Raw genomic sequence first — 24,163 nt, 5'->3', positions numbered from 1 at the left:
AAATCTAAACTCGTTAACAAAACGAGAAATATTAGGACCAAAAGTCTAACACCTAAAGACATTAAAAAAAAGACCTAAAGTTTAAATCTTATTTAATAAAATGAGTATTTATATTAAAGTGCTATGAAAAATGAGATCATGAAACATTAAACATTACTTACAACATGGAGTTTTTTTGAAGAAACCATATGTTAGCTCTTGTAATAACTCAATTATGTAGTAGTCCTAGAAGGACTTAATACATACTTTCTAAATAAAGCTACAACTTATTTATATTGATCCATAAACATTAATATATGTATAAATAACAGAAGGATTAATTTGAATGTCTAAAGCAAATAATTTAAAATCTCAAATATGTGAACTTTCTAAAGAATTTAAAATGCTTGAAGCAAATTATTTAAGACCTCAAAACATGTATTCAATCAAACTACAACAATCCTTAAATGGATTAAAGCAATCCAGACGTATGTGGCATAATCATTTTATCAAATATCTTCTAGAAGAAGGGTATATGAATAACCCTATATGTCCATGCGTTTTCATTAAGAGATCAAAAACCATATTGCAATTATAGCAGTAGATGGTTCAAGAGGTTCATTGGTAATACAACCTGCTCATGGTCTAATCAACTAGTGGTTTTTATTAAACCCATTATTTTCCCCTCGAGCTTATAAATAAACATATAAAAATGCATCATCTCACCTATACAAGAATCCTCATACCAACTTGCACCATTTATATTATAAAAATCCAAGCCAACCAATTCCATTATAAAAAATCCAAACCACTCAATTTCCATTATAGAAAATCCAAACCAATTTTTGTTGTTATCTAGTTTCCTTTTATTTATATTTTCTTTATTTCAAGTACTTGGTGTTCTAATAGATTTGATGAAAAACAACGAAAGACTAAAAAAGTAAAATACTACCTAGAGTATGTGGTAACATGCATATCTCGAGCAACTGTTCACCTCATAATTTTCTTTTGAATGGTTTTCTAAATTTAGTTTAGTTATCTTTGATTATTAAGAGGATTGCAACCTTTTGTAAGAAGGGATAATCACTTATATAAAGATAAGTGGTGTAAAAAAAAAAAAAACAAAAATAAAAGGGTCATAAGTTGCATAATAGTTGTGTAAGTGTGCAACCTAGACTTGTAGGTCTGCATGTAGGAAAAAAAAACTACTTTAGGTTATGTTTGATAGGTGGGAATGAATATTTCATTTATTTTCTCTTTCATTCTCATGTTTGGATAACTTATATGAATCTAGGAATGGAATAAAAAATTATTCCAATAGAAATGAAATCTTACTTATAGGTGAAATTTCAATTCATCTCTCATAAGTGGTATTCTAATTCATTGAACATAGGAAATAATATAAAATAAATTTAAATTATTATTTTAGCCCTTGATTCTATTAATCAAGCTTGATGCCTTTATTTTCAATCTCCAAAGCTAGAGTCTCTATTCATCGACCCTTTCCACAACACCAAGTGATTCTGTCAATCCTTTACCAATCTAATTTTTGTTTCCAATTCCATCAAACATTCCACAACACAAGGTATAGAAAAAAACTTTCAGGTTTCTAATTTCTAGGGTTTTGGATGTTTATTTTATATTGTTAGATTTGGGATTCATCATTGTTCTCTAAAACTAGGATTCTGATAACCTCCTAGTGCATTTTCAATTAGATTTGCCTTCTCCTCTTAATATTTCTTCTTTTACTATTTTCTCTATTTTTTTCTTCCTTGTGAATTGAATCTTTTTTTTATTGATTTGTGTTTGAAATCGTGTTTTTTTTTTTTAAAAAAATTATACTAAATTTGATGTTTTAAGATTGCTCTTTGCTACTTTTATAAGAGAAATTTTGTTTTGTGACTTCTAACAAAAACTTATGGAGTTACTTTTACTAATTTTTTTCCCTTTTAGTTACCATTTTTTATCAATAAAAGGTTGAGATTGTTTGAATTCATTTCAAAATATATTAACAATAAATTGAGATGAATATTTGGAGTTTAGAATTGTGATTTTCAATAGAGCCTGATTGATGGTTGATCACAACTAGGGTACTTAGATATTGAATTTCACAAGAAATGCTTTGTTGATTGTGGATATTGGCAGTGCTGGTGGAATTTGGGAGGAATATGCATTTGCACCATTGTGCTTAATGCTAAGAAGTTTAAAAAGTGTGATTGCTCCAAAGTTTTGGCAGGTTTTTAGGTTTTTTGAAGTGAGATCGTGGGGTGCATTTGCCCAAAAGGATCTCAACATTTAATATAAGGAACTAAAGCTCTTACTTGAATCCTTTGTGTTCCAGCTATTAGATTAGAGTGGTCTATTTGGTTGTTTCAATTTGTCATTTATAGCTTTTGGATTTCTATGTTATCATTTTCGAGTTTTCAACCTCAAAGCATAATGCAATTTAATGTGGGAGGTTCTAATGTTTAAATTAGTTTTTTGTGTTTATCATTTTCTTTCATACCATGATTAATAAATGACCATTATTTTTTGTTGTCCAAAATATGAAACATTTTTATATAGCAACTCTGTCTAATAAAAACCAAAGAAAGAGATTACGAATTTTTTAATACTTCGGGTATCATCCTCAAGGACTAGCCTTTTGAAGTTGTCAAACTAGGTATAAATGATTTCTTTTTGCCTACTTTTTTGAATTGACAATGTGTAAAAGTGATTTGAATAAATTGAATTTACTAAAGCAAACCTAATTAAATTACAAAAGCATTATTGATTTCTAATTCAAATGATTTAAGATTGAAAGTTCTACAATCTAACTTTAAGTATAAGGCCTCAAGCAAAACAAAGGTATCAACTTTAGATGTTCTTAGGGTATTTAAAATGTGAAGTAAAATAAGATGAACCCGAGTTCCATAATTCAAGCTTGCATCTGTATCCTAACTTTTAATATTTGATTCAATGATTGAAATACCAAATAGATTAATAGATATGAAATTTGGGTTTAGGTTTAGGATTTAGGCCTTCATCACTCTATATAAATTTGTCTTAGGGTAGATAACTATAGCAAAACCTCAGATAAGTAGGATAAAAAATTACCAAGAATCCCTAGTATCAATGAATGAACTATTGTACCATCCCCTAATTCAAACTAACATTAGAGGATGTCTATATTTTTATTTATTATGCCTTATCCTTTCATTTATTTCATTTTTAGTTCAATTTTATCCATTGTTTTTCCCTTGGTTCTAACCTTAGGTTTTCATGTTTCACAACCCAAGATAGTTTTTTAGCTTCTCATAGTGGTCATGATTTAATTCACACAATCCATAAAAGAAAAATAAAGAATAATTATTAAATAAAAAAATAGAAACAATTGATTAAATTAATAAAATAGAGAAAACAAACCAAGAATCTTCAATATAGTCTTCTCTCCCATGAAAATCCAAGAACCCTTAAAAAAGAAATTTATTGTCCTATTTATAAGCCAAAAGTTAAGTTGACACATAATAAGATCTTAGAGACCATATAAAATCTTCTTTCTGAATCAAGGTCTCTCAATCAAAATTGTAAAATTTGAATCATGGGAGCCTTTAATGAAGAGTTATTAATTTTGCATGAGGATGTTCCATTTCACATGGTCATGTCAAATTTATTCCCATTGTTATGTCAACATGCTCTCTGGTGCATTCCACACATTCATGCGAAAATTTGCATGTTTATGCAAAAGTGATTTACATAGGTTTTTGAGTTGTTGCAAAAGTTAGTTCTTTGGCTTATTTCGCACGTTCATGTGAAAATTTGTATGATCACGTGAAATTGACACTTCTTTGGTTTCTCTTTGTGTAATTCTCTTCAATCACCCATATTTTCCTTGTTTTAGCTTTGATTTGCCCATCATTTGAAGTGTTGGACTCCTGACTTCTTGAGCCTTCAAATGATATATAGCATGCCTAAAAATGGCCTAAAATAATACTCCATATTTCACCTCAAAGTTATAGTATATGTTGCTAGATTTTGAGTTCCAATTAGAATGTTTGAAGTTCAAGCTATATCCTTTAACTTTCTTTCTTCTATTTGCTTACTCTCCAACTCTTTCTAGAACCTTCATTTCTCATCTCTCATGCTATGAATTGCTCCATTTTCATTTTTCAAAACTTTTATTATGCTTCATACTATTGGAACTCGTTTTAAACATATCTACTCTCTTTTTTACCATGATTGAAATTGATTTCTTCAACTTACATCATTTTCATCCTTTAAACTTGAGATTTAGTTCAAGATATATGTTAGTTCCATCGCTAGGGTTTTAGTAATAATTCAAGTTAAGTTAGGTGAGTTGAATCTTTACAGTTGCATAATTCATTCCTATATATGCCATTAGAGCACAATTTGTGACTCTAATAAATAAACTTGGTGGCAAACTAATTTTTTTGCATTGATAAACCTTACAATCCATTTGTTATTACACAAACTTGAACAACCTAAAATGTTCCATTTATGGTTTTTTGTACTATTTTTTTCTATAGTCTCACTCTCTTTCTTCTTTCTCCTCATTAGGCTTGTTATTGTGGGCTTCTAATTGTTGACTTTGTTATGTCTGCTCTTCATAGGGCTTGTCCTCCTCCCCCCCCCCCCCCCCCCCCCCCCCCCCTCTGCCCTTGCCCTGTATAAGGGGTTAAATATTAGACTTGTTATTGGACATCATTACTAATTTATTTATGTTACTAAGTCAATCCGCTTTACACTATTGATGTGGTTCTACTTTATGAAAGTCATTCATTCATGTCTTTTCTATTAAAGTTGCTTTCAAAAGTGAATACTTGCATAACCGTTAGTGTTTAAATCACATAATATTTTAACACATGTTCTTGGATTGTGTCTCCTTATCCTCTTTAATGATATTTTCTTGCTTATTTAAAAATATATAGGCATGCTTATTTCGATAATTATTGGTGTTTTTTCATGAATTTGATCTTCTAAAGTGAATTTTTTATCTAACCTCTATGGCATATATACGATTCAAACCATAAAAAAGTGGTGTATGGAATCAAAATATTGTAATTTGTTTTTATCTCCATGAATATGGTTTTGGTGATTTTTGTAATTAACTACATTATGTGCAGTAGTGATGCACATCAATTGATATAGAGAGTGAATTAAAATATTTTCATTTGTATTTGATTTTTAAAGAACCATGGATCCATTCTAGCTATCTCTTAGAGTTGATGATTTTAATATGTTGTTCCCCTTAGCCCTTACCAATGCCAATTTTCAATCATGAATTTTTGCTACTCTACTAAAATTTGTTATGTGCACCAATTTCGATTTGACACAAGGTTTCTTAGCATATTAAAAAAAAAAATTATAGACAATATTTTATTATAACATACAATTATATTATGTGGAACTGCTTTTAATGGACTATATAGTGCAATTTAGCTATTTTTTTTTCAATTTCCATTTAGTTGTTGATGTTCCTAGGTTTCTCCCTTGCTTAGATTGTTCTATCATGTTGTTGGGTTGCTACAACTCATTATGTATTATTGATGTTACATTTTTTACTTTAGTTTTTGTCATATTCATGAAGATAAGAGGCTTTCTCAGTATTAAGGTGGTTGATCACTCAACAAAATTAACTTTATTTCAAAAAAAATTCTGAGTCGTACCAAATTCTTTTAGATTATATTATATAATTCAACAATGTAACAAGACCATGAAGAGAGGATTATTATTAATGGATGTCTGCTCTAATTATTTCTACACATGAATGCATTTGTGAATACTTAGAATTTGGATAGTTGGATATTTTGTTGCACATGAGAAAAAATTAACAATTTTGCGCATGAATAACAAAACATTAGTATTTGTAGTTACAGGATGACTATATATAAGGATAATATTTTTATATGATATTTTAGTGTAGACATATTGTGTAGTGTTTGGATTGAGGAACATATTTTTTTTGGATTTTCAATTGTTGATGGGAGTTTTTTTTTCTAAATGGTAATTGATTGAGATTAAACTAGGGATTATAAGTAGTGTACAATTTGTAATTTACTGGAAAGTTGACCACTAGGAAGACTTAACAACAACTATTTTTATGATGCGTAAGACATTTATTTAGGTTAATAACTTTTATGTTAATAAAAATTCAAATATTATTTTTGTTATTTCTTTCATCTACTTCATTATTTGTGTATATTTTATGAGGGCATAAATATTCTAATGATTTGAGACTCAAACCATTTTCACACTTGATGATCTAAGTCTTGTTTTTGGTAAAGATTGTGTCAATGGAAGTTTGGTTGATACTTTGTATTTCAACTATTTTGATATGTTTAAACAAATTACTAAGAATTTAATGGGAATTTGTTTTACTTATATATTCTTTGAACAAATCTATTTATACATAATTTAATTTAGGTTGCAATGTTTTATGTAAATAATTTATTAATTGGGTATGAGAATTATTTTTATGAATGGTTGAGTAGATTCAAGTTTATATATTAATCTATTGGGAATGAAAATTATTTATTAAGAGATGATTTGGTAGCTATGTGATGGAATTAACTTGTTAAACAAGCTAAAATAATAATATATTACTTTAACTTAAATTATTTTCTTGAGGGTAGCAATGTTGAAAAAAAAAACTAATAAAGACTTACCTTGACGAGAAAATAGTAATTAACATAATTTTATATTGACTTATAAAATTGGGTCAACATAAAAATATATTAATGGAACAAGAAGACCTATGCAGATAATGAAACATCAACATTAGCCTCTATTGATAACTTTGGAATATCAACATATGTCTATGGTTATAGCAAGATGCTATCAACATATCTTATACCTATGTTGACACCTCGAACAATGATGTTAATCCTCATCGTTAACATAAGTCAATGTTGATGGTGAAATGCTATCAACAAAGCCATTCTTCCTTATAGTGGGTTCACTAGTAATACAACCTGTCCATGGCCCAATCGACTATCAATTCCTTTAAACCCATTATTTTTCCCTCAAACCTATAAAGATACCCATAAAAAAGCATCATCTCATTTGGATAAGACTCTATTGACAAGCTTGCACCATTTTTATTATAGAAATCCAAACCAACCAATTCTATTATAAAAAACCCAAACTAATCGCCATTGTTTTCTATTTTCCTTTTGTTTTTATTTTATTTTTATTTTTAATACTTGGTATTCGTAAAGGGTTGATGAAAGGAAAGAAAAGACTAAAGAGGTAAAATGTTACTCAAAGTAGGTGATGATGTGCTTATTCTAAGTAGTTGGTCATTGCATAACTTTCTTTTGAATGGTCTTGTAAATTTAGTTTAGTTGTCTTCAGTTATTTAGAGGACTACAATCTTTTATATGAAGGAATAACTTTTTATGCAAAGGCAAGGGTTGTAAAAAAAAAAAAACAAAAAAACAAAAAAAAAAAAAATGGAGGGGTGAAAAGGTACACAATAGGTGTATAAGTGTGTGGCCTAGACCTGTAGGCTTGCAAGAAGGAAAAAAAACTACTTTACATGAAGGGATAACACTAATACAATTAAAAATAGTAGTGTAAAATTAAAAAAGAAAACAAAATAAAAGGGTCAAAATATGAACATTAGGTGTGCAAGTGTGCAACCTAGACTATTAGGTCTGTAAGAAAAAAAAAAAGAGGAAATAATCGTCTAGCTCTTGAGATCGATAATACTAGAGGTTTATTGGTAATATGATTGGTTTAAGATCTAATCGACCCCTAGCTTCCATTTAACACATTGTTTTTCTCTTGAACCAATAAAGAAATTCATAAAAAAGAATTATCTCACTTAGATAAGACTCTTCTGACCAACTTGCACCATTTCCATTATAGAAATCCAAATCGGCCAATTCTATTAGAGAAAACCCAAACCAACCAATGATCATGGTTTTTTTTTTTATCTTCCCTTTGTTTTTATCTCTTATTTCAAAATATTGGTATTTTGACAGGCTTGATCAAAGGAAAAGAAAGACTGAATAGGTAAAATACTACTTAGAGTAGGTTACGATGTGCTTATCTCCAATAGTTGGTCACCATAAAAATTTATTTTGAATGTTCTTGTAAATTTATTTATTTACCTTTGGGTATTCATAGGACTTAAAATTTTTTTTATAAGGAGGGATAACCACTTATATAAAAAGGCAAGTGGTGTAAAAAAAAATAGAAGTAAAATGAAGGGTCAAAAGTTACATAGTAAGTGTATAAGTATACAACCTAGACCTTTAGGCCTATAGGGAAGAGAAAAAAAATTACGTTACATGAAAGGATAACACCGATACAAAGATAAATAGTGTAAAAATAAAAATGGAAAGCGAAATGGATGGGTCAGAAGGTGAACATTAGGTGTGTAAGTGTACAACTTAAACCATTAAGCCCACAAGAGAATAAATTAATAAAAAATAAAAAGAGGAAATAACCATTTGACTGTTGAGATCGATGGTTCAAGAGGTTCATTGGTAATACAATTGGTCCATGTCCTACTGACAGCCGATTTCCATTAAACACATTGTTTTTCCTCAAACCTATAAAGAAGCTCATAAAAAATGCATAATCTCACATGGACAAAACTCTTAAGAATACAATGTTACTCTTTCTTTACAATGTGATATTATGTTATAATAATTATATATATAACTTTATTATATATTTTCACTATACTTTTTATTTTAAAATGCTTTAATAAAATGTTTTAATATGTTTATGATATTTCATATATATATATATATATATATTTATTGAGGTTCCTTTTATATATATTTATGGGTTCTACAATGTCTTGTTTATGGTTTTATTTTCTTACTCATTTTCAACTTTTTGAAAATGCTTTTCACTTTTCTAAGAAATTCATATAATAAGAAAGGCCTTATGTAAATTAATTGGCGATCATGTTGTATATATATACACTTTTACTTATATGCAGCGCACCCCTCAAATACTAGCCTCAGTTCCCACCCACGTTTGATTATGAGTAGAAAGGGACCAATTAACCCTCCTACATGAGGGAAGAAAAGAAAAGACGATGAAGATATGGTTCACTAGAAGCATTATCAGTTGATGATGGAGTAGTTCCCCAATTGGGAATAAATCATCAGCAAAGAAGAAACACAACATACTTTCTCATGGAGACTGACCTAAGTCAGCTCTATTATTAATTAAGCAAACTCCCAATACACATTGTACTTCTGGATTATATATCCAACACTCGAAACCACAAACTCCAAATCAACCCATACGTATGTCACATGCGCCAAGCTATATATATTATTCTTCAACCCCAAGAAACCACAAACTCCAAATCAACCTCCTTCATTACATACTAAGCATTATATAGAATGCCCGTTGAGCTTCTTCTCAGTTTCAAGGGCCTGGTGGGTTGCGTGGGCTGTGTGTACTTCCCTTTTTTTCACACCCCTTACTTCGGGCCGGATTGCACTTGCTTTTAGATGGTGGATCAGGTTAATTCCCTGTTATAACGCCCACCTTATCGCTACTCATTTCTTCTGCAACATCCATGTCAAATATCATCATATATCACAAAGAGGCAAAAACGTACAGCAGCTCATGCATGACTGTGTATTAAATTGGAAAATTATGTACTAGCCTCCAACCATATCTATTTGAAGTATCATTAAGAGAAACTTATCGTATGTATAGTTAATTGCTTAGTTATACGAATATTAAATGCATGTAGAAAAAGAAATTACCATTTTGAATCAGCTCTCGAGCACTAACGCAAGAGGGAAAGAGAAGGACTGAAACCAAGAGAAAGCATACAAGGAAAGCCTTCATGGTGGTGGGAGATTGGAGTTGGCTATGCTAAACTTTCTCCCCCACTGCCCTTATTTATAATGGCATTCATGTGCGTGGATTGGGAAAAAGATATGGTAATTTTAATTAATTGGAAAGTATGTAGGGCAGGGTGTCCCACCAAAAAAGGGAGCAAGGTTGACGGGCTTTTTAAACTTGTACGACTATTTTAAAAAATAATTCTTAAAAAATTGTTAGTTTGAATTTTTTTTTTTAAAAAATACAATCATTATAAAACTATTGATAAATACTTTTTACCATTTAGAAAAATGTTTTTTTAAAAGATACCTTCCATATTTTTCATATTAACAATACATGTTAAAAAAAAAAATTGAATTTACATTAAAAGTGTCTCTTTTATGATTCCATAAAATTAAATTTATATTAAAAGTGTTTCTTCAAAAGACATTTTTCCATAAATTTTTTATTATTCATACACGTTAAAATAAATTGAATTTATACTAAAGAAATATTCTTTCCACAAAACCCATAAAATCAAATTTATAGTAAATGTGTTTCTTGAAGAGACATTTTTCATAATTTTTATATTAGTCACTTATCGAAAAAATTAAATTTATACTAAAAGTGTCTCATGAAGGAAAACCTTTTAATATAAATTTAATTTTATGAAATTGTGGAAGATATATTTTGAAAAGACACTTTTAGTATAAATTTAATTATTTCAATAGATGATTGATACAAGAATTGTTGAAGATGTCTCTTCATCTTTAATATAAATTTAATTTTATGAAATTATAAAAAGTGTCTCTTAATAAGATATCTTTATAGTGCGTTTGGTAATGATTCTAAAAAGTGTTTCTAATTTTTATCACATTTAAAATTTTTCATCTTTTAAGTATTAAAAAAAAGTTAGAAATATTTTCTAAAATCATTATTAAACACACTTTTACTATAAATTCAATTTTTTTCACTATGATATGAAAATTGTGAAAAAAGTTTATTTAAAATATATTTTTAAAATAAATTCGATTTTATAGAATTATAAAAAGTGTCTCTTGAAGAGGCACTTTTAATATAAGTTCAATTTTTAAAAAATTCATTGTATAATTATCAAAAATCCCAAGGATGACTCACTATCTCAATTATCACAACACTCCAAATAATCCCTAATCCTAATAAAATAAAGTAAAATAAAACGACACCCTTTTTCTTAAAGTAAAACAGAAGGCATCTTACTTTGGAAAACCAAACCCCTTCCTCTCCAGAGGTCGTCACCTGCTGATGTTGGCTCATGACGTCTGCTCAAACATTTGGCTGACTCGTATCCTAATTTCTATATTACCTTTATTATAATTTCATTATTTATATTGTATGTACATGAATCTAACAACCTTCGCATTCTTTACATAATGCCACAAAAAGAAAGCTAGATGCCCTCGATTCTAGAGTGGTCATGAGCCCCACTGAAAAGCAAAGGGATTAGAATAAATAATCTTTCACACATAAAAGCTAAGACTTGCAAAAGTTGCAATGAGAGAAAGAGAGATGACAAGGATAACATCAGACTCCAATTCCATATTCACCATGTTTCACGTGACTCACCTCCTGTTCATATTTTACTTCATCCAAAGATTTTGAGTACGTTTTTTAATTGAAGTATTTTTTTTTGAAAATATTTTTTAAAAAATAATTATTTATTAAATATTTCTTCAAAAAACATTGTAAATAATTTTTTAACATGTGATTTTTAAATTTTTTTAAAATTTTATCAAATGAACTTTTTTTTTTTTTTTTTTATAAAAAAAAACACAAAGTGTTTTTGAAAAACTATGTAAAAACGGAATCTTAAATCATGACGAAGTTGTGGCCAGCCGAGAGGGTGCTGTTGAAGGGAGGGAAGGAAAGAAAATTACACTTTGTGTGGGGAAAGAAGAGTGAAATTAAAGTATTGTGAAGTTAGGTAAGTTGAGAAATTTGCATTGAAATATCTTGTTTGCTTAGATTGACTTTATCAAACAGGCTTTAATTAGTTCACCAGAGGGATTTCATCTGGGGTACATCTTTGTCCATGTGCATGAAAATCAAGCCTTTCTTTGCTGTTAATGTCAATTATTATGATAATAACAAAATTTAAATATCATATGAACATTGTGACTATTTTTCATTAAAGATTACACGTATGAGAACTCAACAATAATGCTAGGGATTTTCATGAGAGCTTAAGGATTGCAAGCTATATTCTACCCTAACCTACCATATGTTTCTATTGTGAAACATAATCATTTCATCATAAATCAAGTGATATTATATTGAAGGTCATATTCTATTAGCAACTGCAACACTAACAGCCATGTGTTTGTCAAAAGGAGGAACTACCCATTCTTGACTTAAGGTCTTAATAAAGCTAAATGCTTCATTCATTTCTTAAATTAATAAACAGTCAAACTTAGTTTGATCTACTAAGATATACACCCGTCGCTATTTTTTGAGATGAAGTCACGATAGTACATCGACATGCTTTTAAAACCATTGATCAAACTTTAAAATGCTTAAATTACGTTTGGTAGTGATTCTAAGAAACGTTTTTAGTCTATCTAACACTTAAATGATTAAAGAATTTAGGTGTTAAAAAATTTAAAAATACTTCTTAAAATCACTGTCAAATGGACTCTTAATAGGTATTGATGAATCATTTAGTGAAAAGGTAATGATATTAGAAGGAGATTTTTGCTAAATCCTTCATGTTGTGAAAAAAGGTATAAAGTCTAAACTAATTGATGCATGTGTGGTTAAATCACCATTGTCAACAAATTAATGTTCAAGTTCTAAGATTGAAAAGAAATAGGAGATCCATAAATAATTAACCATTCATGGATCTTCTGTTTTGAGTTGGTATTGGATCTCAACCTACATAACGGGATGACACGATAATGAACATTTATAACACATCAAAATGAGTTATTCATTAACAAATTATTAGAGAGGTGTTTCCACAAATAGACCATCATATAAGTGATGAAAAGGCTTTAATAACTCCTCCACATGAAGATATCCATCGATTGGCTTAATAAAAGCATCATACATATGTTCCTTGGTGAAGAATTGTACAAGTTTTACTCATCATTTGACTCGTTTAAGGATGAGACAAGGAATTTGTATCAACAAGTATTTCTTGATTCAATCTCACTTAGAGGGTTACCACCACATAGATTGATACTGAAAGAAAGGATCATCCGTTATGCTGATATAGAATATTGACTCTAAGATCGAATCATGTAATGGTACAAGATTGTTTTTCTATGATTATTAAAACAATTTGATTGATTGTTAAATTTTGGTTGTTCAATTCGCTGGAAGTAGAGTTTTCTTACCAGAAATTCCTATGAAGACTTCAAAAAACATGGAAGTACTTCTATTTTGAAGATTAGTAATAATCATTGTACCACAATAGGTATATGTCCATTTACTACTAGTTATCTCATTCTTTTGAATCTATTATGTGCATGTTTAACCTATACAAGACTACTCAATTTTAGGGAAATCTGAAAAGATGAAACAATGTGTTCATGATGAAGAACATTCGGAGTCCATGTGACATGTGCAATGCAAAAGGTGAAGAAAAGGTAAGTTGATTTTTTTTCTACTTACTTGAACATATTAGCCATGTTTGTTCACATACTAGATCTATTGAGAATTTTACTTAAATTTTATTTTGATTTTTGTACTCTTAGCCCAACAATGAAAATCAAGATCTATGGTAAATATGAAATGTTGAAAATGATGCTAGAATGATGGAGTAGAAGAATCAAAATAAAACAAAGAGAAAAGAACAAAAGAAGAAACACAACATACGCACCCATGGAGACCGACCTAAATCAGCTCTATTATTAACTAAGCAAACTCCTAATGCATATAGTCCAACACTCGAAACCACAAACTCCAAATCAACCCATACATCTCAGTACATGCGCCAAGTAATATTATTCTTCAACCCCTGGCGACTCCTCTTCATACCATCTATCCATCTATCTATATATGTTTGTTGTTGGTCCATAGCGGCCAGCTCCTTGATACTAAGCATTATCTTCTCATTTTCAAGGGCCTGGTGGCGCACATTCTTTATTCTTCCCAGAACACTTCTTTGGCTTGGGTCCGCAATTTCGACGATAAATTCCACAGCTCTCGCGGGCTGTAATGCCCACCTTATGATCAGTACTCATCATTTCTGCAAGACCCATGTAAGATATCATCAACACAAACAAGATTGAGACAATATTTATACTAACAGCAAAAAAAAAAAAAAAAAAAACAACTTCCTTTATATTAGATAAGATGGAAGTGAAAGGATTTTTCTTATCCAATTTTTATTTCCCTATATAACTTATATATGACAAAGAGGAAAAACAGCAGCTCATGCATGATTGTGTATTTGAAGTTTTTTACATGCAACGTACCCTATATACATACGTACTAATATTTTCCAAAACAAAGAAAAACACTTCCAATTTTTATCTCTCTCTCGTTTCAAACTATGAAAAACCTCTATTATGTTAGCAGGACATTTTATTCAAGGCAGTGTAAGTAACGATCATATGTACAGCTAACTAGTTACATTAATATAAAATGGATGTAGAAAAAGAAATTACCATTTTGAACCAACTCTCGAGCGCTAACGCAAGAGGCAAAGAGAAGGACTGAAATGAAGAGAAAGCATACAAGGAAAGCCTTCATGGTGATGGGAGATTGGAGTAGGGTCTGATAAACTTTCTCCCCCACTACCCTTATTTATAATGGCATTCATATGTGTGGATCGGGAAAAAGAGGTGGTAACTTCAATTAATGGGAAAGTGTGAAGGGTAAAGTGTCTCGCAAAAAAGGGGAAGCAAGGATGAGTCCCCACCACCCCACTACCTCAATTATCACAAAACATATGGTACCTCTTTTGCACATCTTTTGATCCGAAACCAACTTTTCTCATGCACATGGGTTCACTGCTATCACATGTACCCAACTTTCTCACTCCACTCAATTATTTTACTCCACGATAGAATTTTCTCTCATTATCATGGTAATATTCATGAATTGACACTGGCTGAGGCCAGAATTCTCTGGAGGAAAAGAATACAAGCAATTTTTCTTTTTCTTTTTTTTTTAACTTTTTGATTTCCATTTTCAAAAATGGTTTTTATATTAAAAATATTGGTGAATTGAAAGTGCGCTTTTCAAATTTTCTTTTTAAAGTATTTTTAATTTAAGTGTTTAAGAGTTTGATTGGTAGTGATTTTATAAAATGTTTTTAATATTTCTAATATTTGAAAGATAAAATTTTTTAAACGCTAAAAAGACTAAAAGTATTTTCTATAATCACTATCAAACGAACTCTTAAATATTTTTTGAAAAAATCGCTTATCAAATGTTGCTATAAAAAACACAATTAAATATTTTTTAAGTATTTTCTAAATTTCAATATTAGAACTGCCTCCAATTCTAATGTGTTCATATCTATTATATATATGGTCATGAAAATATATGAAAAGGCATAACATATTATTTGATTAAAATATATGAAATAATCAAAATTTGTAAATCTCACTTTCCTTTGTTTAAACTTGAAAAGTAATTTGTTTTTGTTATAAATGTCCTTCAGTGTTTTGATTATTTATTTGTAATTTTTAAAAAAGAAGGTTCTTTTTTTGTGGTTTAACTTAGGTGTCAACCCGATGTTTGAATGGAGTTGAACAATCATTTAAAATACTCGGATTGGGTTTGAATTAGGTTTTTTCCAACTCAAGTTCAATTTATGGGTTGGATAGATTAATGTTCGAACAACTCAAACCTAATTCAAACCTATGTTTTTATAATATTTATTATGTATATTATCCTATATAATAATATTCATTTTTTTTTAATTTTTAAGAAAAAATATCAAATTATTTTATATTGTATACTTTTTTTAGAAAGATATATAAATTTATTTTTACTTTTTTTGTTATTATCTTGAAACTTTGCTCTATTTATTTTTAAAATTTTAATATAAATATATTTAAAAAACATTATAGATGGATTTTAAATTATACAACTCAGTCAACCCAACCAACCTGAACTTGGAGAAATGATATTAAGTTAAGTTTAGGTTGAGTATTTCATGTTAGAGGTTAAGTTGAACATCGATTTATTGTTTCTTAATTTAAGTTGTGATTAGATTAGTCATCAATCCACCCAAGTTGCAGCCTCATTGTTTTTAAAAGAAAAATGTGAAGATATTTTTTTATTAAAAAATTGTATTTTTCTAGGCTAAAAGAATGTGGAAGGCTAGACTTACAAATTGAGGATTATTTCACAGTCAAATAACCCTATATATTAAAAATAACATTATATATTAATAAGAGATTATGGGAGTAATATTTGTTTTCATTATTTATCTTTTTTAACTTGGAATAGAATAGTGATGATAAATCATCTTCGAACTTTTTCCCATTACTCATCTCTACTAATTGAATAGATAATTTTTTTTAAAAAAATGAATGTATATAAGTTATATACATTCATATAACTTCCTTTATACTCACTACAAGAAAAATGGGAAACAATGACGTTTTTTAAGCGTCAAGAAAGGTAACAGATGACGCTTCTCTAAAGCGTCCTTTCCGCCTCTGTCATTGTATGTCTTAGGCAACAATGACACTTTCAGGAAGCGCCATCTTTGGCTGAAAAAAGCCCACCAAAATAAATGTTATGTTTTTGGCTGAAAGATGACTTTACAAAACTCTAAATCCGATCTTCACCGTTCAAATTTAAGATTAATGACTTATGAACCTCTCCTCCAAATTTCAGCTCAATCAGACCATGAACAAAGTGGCATCGGACCTTTGATGAAATCTGGGCATGATGTAAAAAACCGCTATTTTTCTCTCTTCTCCTCTTTCTCTCTAATGACTGTCCGAAACTCCAAATCCGATCTCCACCGTTAATATTGAAGATACATGAGCCACGAACCTCTCCTTCAAATTTCAACTCGATCGGACCACGGACGAAGCGGGATCGGACATTTGATGAAATCTGGGCATGATGAGAAAAACCTGCGTTTTTCTCTCTTCTCCTCTTTCTTTATAATGACTTTACGAACCTCCAAATCCGATCTTCACCGTTCAGATTGAAGATAAATGAGTCACGAAACTCTCCTCCAAATTTCAGCTCAATCGGACCACAGACGAAGTGGGATCGGACCTTTGATGAAATTTGGATGAGAAAAACTTGCGTTTTTCTCTCTTCTCTTCTTTCTCACTAAAAACGGTGGCTCTCTCCCTCTTTCTTGTCTTCCAAAAGTTAGGGTTTTCAATGGAGACTTTATAACAAATTCTAAAATACCATGCATGTCCTTTTTTAATAAATTAAAAATAGTATTCTTTATTTCATCTTTCAATAATAATTTTTATATATTGAACTCATAATGAATTTATATTGTTTAATTATTTGATTTTTTAGTTTGATGTTGGTTTAATTTGAATATTGATATTTAAAAAAAAAACTAATTTAATAGAATGAGCTTAATAGATTGTATTGATACAAACTATAAAAACATTAATATAAAATAATAAAAAAATAATTTATTAGGATTTTCTTTTATTTATATCCATTTTTTTTTTAAAAAAAACCTTAATGTAGCAACTTTATGTCATTAATATTAATGTCAATTTACCATAATTAATTTATAGAATAAAATTCTAATATCAAAATTTGTATAAGTTAACTTAAAAACAAAAATTTTAGAAGTCAATACAACTATGACACTTATTAGGAGCGTCATTACATACCCATCAAATAATGATGCTTATAATAAGTATCAAGGTAAATAATAAAACTATGATGCTTCTTATAAGCGTCATTATATACACAGTTATAAGGAAAAAGATGACATCAAATAATGACACTTATAATAAGTATCAAGATAAATAATACAACTATGACACTTCTTATAAGCGTCATTGTATAACCTCAATAATGACGCTTTTAGAAAGCGTCATAAAATAAAGCGCCATTAATTTCAATTTTTGTAGTAGTGACTAGATAAGATGGAAATGAAAGGAATTTTCTTTTACAATTTTTATTCCCCTATATAACTTATATATATGACAAAGGGGAAAAACAGCAGCTCATCCATGTTTGTGTATTTGAAGTTTTTACATGTAACGTACCCTATATACATACATACTAATATTTTTCACAAAAAAAGAAAAACACTTCCAATTTTTATCTCTCTCTCCTTTTCAAACTAGGAAAAACCTTGATTATGTTAGCAGGACATTTTATTCAAGGCAATGTAAGTAAACGATCATATGTACAGCTAACCAGTTTCATGAATATAAAATGGATGTAGAAAAAGAAATTACCATTTTGAACCAACTCTCGAGCACTAACACAAGAAGCCAAGAGAAGGACTGAAATGAAGAGAGAGCGAGCATACAAGGAAAGCCCTCATGGTGATGGGAGATTGGAGTAGGGTGTGATAAACTCTCCCCCACTACCCTTATTTATAACGGCATTCATATGTGTGAAGTGTGAAGGGCAAAGTGTCCCACAAAAAGGGGAAGCAAGGATGAGTCCCCGCTACCCCACTATCTCAATTATCACAAAACATATGGTACCTCTCCTGCATATCTTTTGATCCGAAACCAACTTTTCTCATTCACATGGGTTCACTGCCATCTCATGCGCCCAACTTTCTCACTCCACTCATCTTGGTACCAGGAGGGCAACAGCAAGGACCTTAAGGTCACAGGTTCGAATCCTGGGGAGGCCACCCTGGGCGCCGCATTGGCTCTTCAGCCTAGGCACCAGGGCCAAAAAATACAAATGACGTCCCAACAGTTTCTGTAAGCTTTTCCAGATCCACAGTTAGAGCCTGCTCTAATGCCCACCTTATGATCAGTACTCATCATTTCTGCAAGATCCATGTAAGATATCATCAACACAAACAAGATCGAGACAATATTTATACTAACAGCAAAAAAAAAAAAAAAAAAAAAAAAAAACAAACTACTTCCTTTATATTAGATAAGATGGAAGTGAAAGGATTTTTCTTATCCAATTTTAATTTCCCTATATAACTTATATATGACAAAGAGGAAAAACAGCAGCTCATGCATGATTGTGTATTTGAAGTTTTTACATGCAACGTACCCTATACACATACATACTAATATTTTCCTAAAAAGAAATGGAATAATGAAAATATAGGTTGTTGATTTTACGCAAAAGTCCAAGAAAATATTAATGATATGGACTGAAATTTTATTAATAGAAACTTAAATATAAAATGGATGTAGAAAAGGAAATTACCATTTTGAACCAACTCTCGAGCACTAAGTACGCAAGAGGGAGAGAGAAGGACTGAAATCAAGAGAGAGCATACAAGGATAGCCTTCATAGCGATGGGAGATTGAAGTAGGGTATGCTAAAGTTTCTCCCCCGCTGCCCCTATTTATAATAATGGGATTCGCATGTGTAGATCGGGAAAAAGAGATGGTAATTTTTATTTATTTAAAAGTACGAAGGGCAAGGTGTCCCACAAAAAAAACAAAGGATGACTCACTCTCTCAATTATCACAATACTCCGAATCATCCATATCATATCATAGAAAGCAAAGAAAGCAAAGAATCCTAATACAATAAAATAAATTATGAACTTGTTTGATAGTAAGTTTAAGAAACGCTTCCAATATTTTTAATATTTAAAAAATTATATCATTCAAATGTTTGAAAAATTAAAAATATATTTTAAAATTATTATCCAATGCACTTTAAATCATTAAAATTTATCCGTTAAAAGATTTTTTTTTTTTTTTTTTTTTTTTAAAGAAATGCATGGTCTTCCTATGAGAAACTAAAGTCACCTTGGTTTCGATATTACTTTTATTGTAATTCCATTCTTTATTTTGAATATAGGTACGGTAATCCAATAATTAAATACCGCATTCTTTAAATAATGCCACAAAAAGAAGAGAATGACACAATATGCCAAACTTGATTAGGAAAAAAGCAAGGAATGGTATTATAAAAATAAAAACATAAAAAAGGACTTATGGATTGACTACTATTTCCTTTCCATCATTTGCAGAACTTTTTCACTCCACTCAACTATTTTACTCCAAAATAGTATTTTTCTCTCATTATCATATGGGAAAATAGTAATTTTGTAGATCACAAATGCCACACTGCCTTAATGCTAATTATTAGAACGGCTGATAGACAGAGATCATGAAGCCAGCTGAGAAGCAACGGAATTGGAATAAAGAATACTTCACGTACAAAAGCTAGAAAGACTTGCAAAAATTGCAATGAGAGAGAGTGATGAAAAGGATAACATCAAATCCAATCCTATATTGGTCATGTTTCACGTTGCTCCACTCTTGTTCATATTTTATTACATCTGGAAGATTAAAATAACAAAGTTGTGGCCAGCGCAGAGGGTGCTGTTGGAGGTATGGAAGGAAAGAAAATTGAAATTTGTATAGAGGAGAAAGAGTGAAAATGAGTATAATAAGTGATGAAAAAAATAACGAGTGCTCTTAATAAATATCCAAAAAAATAATGAAGACAAAAATTATACCTTAAGCTTGATTTTTACATTAAATGTAACTTCAAATTAGTCAATTGTATATTACTTTGTATATGCTCAATTCTCTCACATCTTCTATTAGTTGTTGATGTTTATAACTAGTTTCATAAATAATAATAATCTTGATAATTTCTTAAGACATCCGGAATGCAAAGTAGGATATGAGTGGAGTGGAAGGATCAAAATTGCATAAAGATCAATGACCAAGTCCAATAAAACATTTGAGGATGATTGAAGAGGTTTGGAGATGTCCAAACGAGCTTAAGTAAATTTTTATAAAAAAAAAAACCTAGACTCTTCAAATATCAATCTCATCAATCTTTAAAAGATTTGAACATTGTTTGCTTATGCAGAAAAAGTTGGCAAAATTGGCAAAAAAACAAGAAAAATGTTGAAGGAGCTAAGGGGCATTTTGACAAAAATGGTGCCACCCTATAGTCTTGCGCCATTTTTCATAGTTAGGCCTTAATACTATAATATGGCAAACAAATGGGTTGTGGGGGCTTTAAGGATTTCACAAGGAGGTTCAACTCACAAGTTTGAAGCAATGGTTTTAATTAAATTGCGCTTGTATTGAAAATTCTCGAACTGAGAACACTTCTAGGTAATCTCGATTGTGTTAGCTTGATTGAGAGAAATTTCATGAAAAGAAAAGCCCAAGTGACATAGTTATCCTTACAATTTTAGCAAATGTTATTAAGTCAAATTTAAATTTAAATTCACATGGTTTTTCCCATATTTTTCATAAAATTTATTAACCTCTTTTTTTTTTTTTTTTTGAAAAGTGTCTCAAATTCTAATTTGACTCGATTGGAAAGTCATTGATAGTTTGTCATTGATAGTTTTCGAATGGGATATATTCTTGTAAAGAAGTTTTCTATTATCATAAAGAAAATTTCCTATTGTGAGATTTTTTTTTTTTTAAGAAATAAGTATTTTTTATAATCACATAATTAGTTTCCTACAAGGAATCTTATCTTGTAATTAGAAAAATATATAAGAAGAGATTTTGATTAAAAAGAATGAGTCTCTTTTTTGGTTTAGGTGAGATTTTGAGATTTGAGAGCTTTAGGGTTGTAATCTTCTTCAATAATAATAGAAATTCTTCTTCTTTACCATGGATGTAAGCTTTAGGTCAAACCACAGAAATCATAACATGTTTTTGTGTGTTTTCTGTTTTCGTATTCTTATTTTCTTCTCCCTATTATTATTCTTTATTGTGATTTTTCACAATTGTTTTGTTTTTTTTTTTTTTTTTTGTTTTTTACAAATTTAGTGAAAGAAAAAAATTTATTCATTTTCTAAACCTCTCAATTTCCCCATTATATGTAAGATTTCCCTATCTTTCAAGACCCAACTTATGAGGATTTTAAATTAAAAAATTGACTCCATATACTTGGGGAATTGCACTTTTGCATGTATATTTGGGAGCGACCAATAGGTTAAAGAGAAGTTCGGGGGTTAGGTTACCCAGTAAGAAGGTATTATGTGCCCACTAAGCCCAACATGAGAAAATGGAGGCAACTTAATAAGTGATTGATTTGATAAAAAAATACAAAGTCAAATTAAAATAATAAAATTAGTTTTCTCTAGCTATCTGTGACTTTTGACATGGTGGTGGAAGAAAGAAATGCATACAAATATGAATAATCACATGGATAATCAAGTAAAAGGTTGTGGACAAGGAATATGATGAGATATTTGCTCTTGTTACTTATTTAGAAACTATAAGATTATTCATCTCTTTGGTTACTCAAAATAACTGGAAGATTTTTCAAATTAATGTGAAATATGTCTTTTTAAATGGACATCTTGAAAAAAAAGTGTATATGGAACAACCCATGGATTTTGTGTTAAGATAAAACCCTTAAAAGTATGACATTATGTAATAAACTTTTAGATTTTATTTGTTTAATAAAGTTTCGATTCACTTTTATCTATCCTATTTCCATGTATCATATCTTGTGAGCATTTTAGTTTACATCTTTTGCATTGTACATAATTTGGGTGCATTAGAAGTTGCATGAAAAATCTAAGTCATGGGTTCTTTGAAAATAGATGATTGTTCACAGTCGGTTCATGGGTTTAGGCAACCCATTAGAGGTTGTAGCGCACCACCTCCTAATTGGATGGATGGTTGGTTTTGACTATCATGATGGGTTTCTCATGGTAAGTGCACTAGTATGCATGGTTATACATTGGACACAACCTACGATGAGTCATGACTTAAGGCTATCAAGTAGTCATGACTTTACCAAATTGTTTCATTGTGTTGTCTTTTAATTTTGACAGAATATTAAGTTTGTGCTAAAATTAACAATGGCTTTGACCTATGGGTGAGATTATAAGCTGATTATATATTATTTATAGATTGGGTCATTGTTAATGAAAGTTAATAGCAATATATTCACAACAATTCTATTATTTCTTTTTTGCACATATAAATTTTCTCACTAGAAAAATGAACTACAAATCAAGTAAAAATTTGTATTGAATTTATTAATAGATTTAACAATTTTTTAAAAATAATTTGGAACTCAAAAAATAGATAATCACTTCAAAAAATAATAGATCAAAATTGATATATTATGAGTTATTTATAACTTTATTGTTTTTGTTGTACACAATTATATTATTTGAATTTTCTTATAAGATAAATAGATTCTAAATTAAGTGAAACATAATATAATAATTTAAATTTTTTAATGAATCTTTTAATTTTTAAGAATAATTTGGGATTCAAAAAATGGATCCAATTAATTGCATACTAAATCAAAGCATTTTAAAATACTATGTTTGTAAATAAGTAGTGAATGTGTGCATGTAATGAAAAACTTGACCTATTTACATTTAAAAAAAAGTTAAACTTTATTCGTTATTCATTTTAAATAAAATATTATTAATTTTATTTTTAAATTATTATTATTCATTTTTAGGAAAAAAAATCAATTATACTTTTACAAAGATGTTAATAATCATATTTTTATAACATATACTAAAATAGGTGTTATGAAATACGGGGTTTGTTACAAGAATTTATTAGGATGGATTATTATCTGTTAGCTAATATTTCTCAATTGTTGTTAATCTCCTTCCAACTTTTTATAAAATGAGGGTTCTACTTACACAAAATTTGATTCCCACTATCTCTTCTTCTATTTCCTCTTTTATTATTTTGTTCTTTTATAACCAGCACAAGCATAATAAAAGAACACTTGGCTATAGCAGAAGAGAACGAGACTATAGCAAAGTAAAAATTTTCATCTTTTTTTCAAAGGATTTTACATGATAAGGTGGAGCATGATATAACCTTTTCATTTATTTTCTACGGGTATTGTATTCTTTAATTTTCATTAAATAAAAAAATTTACATACAATACTTTATTATAGCATACAATTATGTTATGTGCAATTGCTTTTAATGGACTACACAAAGCGATTTAGCTGGTTTAATTTTAATTTTAATTTTTAATTTTTTTTTTATTTTTTTAATTTCCATTTAGTTGTTGATGTTGCTAGGTTTCTCCCTTGCTTGGATTGTTCTATCATATTGTTGGGTTGCTACAGCTCATTCTGTATTATTAATGTTACATTTTTTTACTTTAGTTAATTCGTCATATTCATGAAGATAGGAGGCTTTTCTTAGTATTAAGGTGGTTGATCACTCAACAAAATTAACTTTATTTTAAAAAAAATTCTGAATCGTACCAAATTCTTTTGGATTATATTATATAATTCAATAATGTAACAAGACTATCAAGA

At 29.4% G+C, this 24,163-nt stretch overlaps 2 long non-coding RNA genes across 3 annotated transcripts; both read right to left on the bottom strand.

Moving 5' to 3' along the window:
- Positions 1-9,030: 9,030 nt before the first annotated feature.
- Positions 9,031-9,821, bottom strand: LOC117930688. The gene is made up of 2 exons (XR_004653931.1): positions 9,720-9,821; positions 9,031-9,515 (listed from the first exon to the last, which is right to left on the bottom strand). It is a non-coding gene; the product is annotated as an uncharacterized LOC117930688 (long non-coding RNA).
- A 3,701-nt stretch (positions 9,822-13,522) lies between these two features.
- LOC117930686 lies at positions 13,523-19,228 on the bottom strand. 2 transcript variants are annotated; one of them, XR_004653929.1, is made up of 3 exons: positions 19,123-19,228; positions 18,174-18,724; positions 13,523-14,008 (listed from the first exon to the last, which is right to left on the bottom strand). It is a non-coding gene; the product is annotated as an uncharacterized LOC117930686 (long non-coding RNA). The 2 variants fall into 2 exon arrangements; XR_004653928.1 differs by lacking the exons at positions 18,174-18,724; positions 19,123-19,228 and adding an exon at positions 14,430-14,545.
- Positions 19,229-24,163: the final 4,935 nt, after the last annotated feature.

This window comes from Vitis riparia, chromosome 14 (genome assembly GCF_004353265.1).
Source record: "Vitis riparia cultivar Riparia Gloire de Montpellier isolate 1030 chromosome 14, EGFV_Vit.rip_1.0, whole genome shotgun sequence".
In the NCBI taxonomy this organism is placed as follows: domain Eukaryota; kingdom Viridiplantae; phylum Streptophyta; class Magnoliopsida; order Vitales; family Vitaceae; genus Vitis; species Vitis riparia.
This window is presented reverse-complemented; position numbering and strand designations above follow the sequence as displayed.